This window comes from Euphorbia lathyris, chromosome 8, assembly GCF_963576675.1.
Source record: "Euphorbia lathyris chromosome 8, ddEupLath1.1, whole genome shotgun sequence".
NCBI classification, from domain to species: Eukaryota; Viridiplantae; Streptophyta; class Magnoliopsida; order Malpighiales; family Euphorbiaceae; genus Euphorbia; species Euphorbia lathyris.
Genome location: NC_088917.1, coordinates 65025272 through 65028382, shown reverse-complemented (window position 1 = coordinate 65028382; position 3111 = coordinate 65025272).

Below are 3111 nucleotides of genomic sequence, written 5' to 3'. Positions count from 1 at the left end.
TACGTACACGCCGATATGGTTCCATATCGGCGTCTATAGACGCCGATATGTTCCCATTTGTCATACAGACACGCCGATATGATCCCATCTGTCCTACGTACACGCCGATATGGTTCCATATCGGCGTCTATAGACGCCGATATGTTCCCATATGTCCAACGTTAACGTCGATATGGTCCCATATCGACTATATAGACGCCGATATGTTCCCATTTGTCCTATTACCAACAAGCGTCTATCACCAATAATTCACATTAATAAGTTACCAACAATTTACATTCATAAGTTACCAACAAACGTTTACATTTTACAAAAGATTACAATCCAAGCAAATTAGGCCTTGTAATTAGATCATTCTGGTTCAACAATCGTTGGTTGAAGAGTTCCAAGCACACCCGCAGCCTATAGAAACGTCCATCAAACCCGGAGAATCCATAATCCGTACATAATGGCCCTTTTTCAACATAATGCTGAGCAAACAAGCATAGGAAGACACCACAATCATTGGATTTACGCAGCTGTTGTGGGCACCCGCGAGCCCTCTCCCACTTTATCAATCGATTACCGTTATCAGGCCTCCACTTTTATTCCAATAATCGGCCTCTTCCATTGCTCTTGTCATAATACGAAACCGGGGTTTTATCCATTTGTCTATTGATTCGTTGGATGCATTTGACTCCAGACTATCATAGAACTCCATCCTCATTTCTTCCAAGTAGAACACACCGAGTAACCAGCGTTCTCCTTTATAGTTGATGGGTATTAGCACATGTTTAACATCATACCAAGGCCGAGTGTGAAACTCTTTCATCCCAGTGATTCATTGCACAAACAACTTGGATTGTCCCCATTTTCTGGGTTTGTCATAATTCTTGGTCATATTTGCAAACTCCATAAATCCAAAGAAATTTGAGTCGATGGCAGTCCAATCCTGACTCTGATGGACGTATTTTCCGTTCAATAACCACAAAAATGCATTTACAAGCTGCAACACATGCAAAAATAAGTACAAACACAACACATACAAAGTGAACAATATAAACCAAAACATGGATAGTGAGCAATATCTTACTTGGCTGTCTATGTACTTTCCAGTTATCTCTGCCTCTTCAAACCATGATACAGTCTGTCCCCAATCGGTTCCACCTAACGTCCTCAGCTGATCATGGGGGGTACTCTTCTTCCAGTCGTCATATGCCTATACAAGTTGTCCTTGTATACGATCGCGACCATCGTGTTGTTCCACGGGGTACTGGGCATCATCATCATCAAAATGATATTCCATCCGAGGATCAGTGAATAGTGACTTAACGTCTTTCCCATGTTTCTTTTCTCGTTGGGGTCTCCCTTTCACTTCTTCCTCCTTGATGTTTCCATCCCTTCCTCTCCCTCTTCTTCCTCCTTGATGTTTCCATCCCTTCCTCTCCCTCTTCTTCCTCCTCTTGTCCCTCTTCCTCCCCTTCCATCCCTTCCTCCTGCATCCCTTACCCCCCTCCTCTCCCTCTTCCTCCTCCTCTTCCTCCTCCTCTACCTCCTCTTTTACCCTGCCCTTCCTCCTCATGTTTAACCTCGATAGTCAAATCTTCTATTTCTCCTTTGTCTTCACGTCTAGGTAAAGATGATTGGACAACTTGGTTAACCAGAAGAGTAAGCTGTCCATGATCGATCTCAGCATCATGGCCGTCATGGCTCTCATCCTGTTAAAACACCAATTAGAAACACAGATTATATCATTGTGACCTCAGTTAAAAGCACCATATTAAACGTTAAAAACAAACTTACATCAATCATTATAACAATTTCCCTCTCCTGCTCTTTCTTCTCCATATCCTCCTGCTGTTTCTTCTCCCTTTCCTCCTGCTCGTTCTTCTCCCTCTCCTCCTACTCTTTCTTCTCCTTCTCCTCATGTTCTCTCTTCTCCCTCGCCTCCTACTCTTTCTTCTCCATCTCCTCCTGCTCTTTATTATCCCTCTCCTCATGTTCTCTCTTCTCCCTCGCCTCCTGCTCTTTCTTCTCTATCTCCTCATGCTGTTTCTTCTCCCTCTCCTCCTGCTTTTTATTCTCCATCTCCTCCTGCTCCGTCTTCTCATTATCCTCCAGACCTTGTCCTCCAATCTCCATCTCATACATATCAACATCCCGTTGTGACTTCAGTTCCTGCACATCACGTTCTACAACGGACAATCTATTTACAAAGGCATTCATTATCCGCTCTTGCTAACCAAACTGTTCAGTTATCATCTTCTCTTGCTTAGCAAACTTGTCATTCATTTTCTTCTCGTGTTCATCAAACATCCTCCTCAGTAGTCGTTCCAGACCAAATTGTTTCTTCTTCTGGACAGGTACTCTAGGTGAGACAATGAAGGCATTTTCATCATTATCAGTCTCAGATTCACTGTCATCATCTACATCAACATATCCCCCTTCATATGTACCCAATCCCTCATGTTCCTCCTTTTCCATGCCTTCATCCTCTTACTCCTCTTTCCCCTCTTCTTCCACCTCCTTCCCCTTTGCAACCTCTTGCCCATTTTCCTCCTCTTGCCCCTTTTCCAAATCGGTAAACACTTGGTCATAATTACACTGCAGACCATCCACATGGTTTACTAGATCATACCATGAGCTTTCTTTCTCTCTTTCTTCAGCTATAAGTTTTGTGGCACTTGGTTTTACACCCGACTAAAAATACAAATGTACAAATAAACAAGTCAGTCAGATGTATAGCACAATAGTGACACATATAGGCACAATGCTTGGTCAACTTACTTCAAAAATGGCTAGGACTTTGGGCAATTTAGCGATACCGGTCTTTTTCCATCGTAGCCATCGTGGGATACGAGTGCCTTTCTTCTCATACCATGTCCGGGTGGCATCCCATACTTCCAACAACCAAGCATGCAACAAAGTTCCAATTCATTATTTATGCCTATTACCAACATTTCTAGTATACAGAATATACACACATCATACCTGAAATACGTGTGCAAAACCATATAGGTTGTATGAGACACGTTTAGTCCTTAACTTCGCCCTATAAACGACCAATTGATCAATTCGGTCTTTTCCACCATCTATCCCATTAACAAGAGACCTGTAGGTCACATCCCAGCC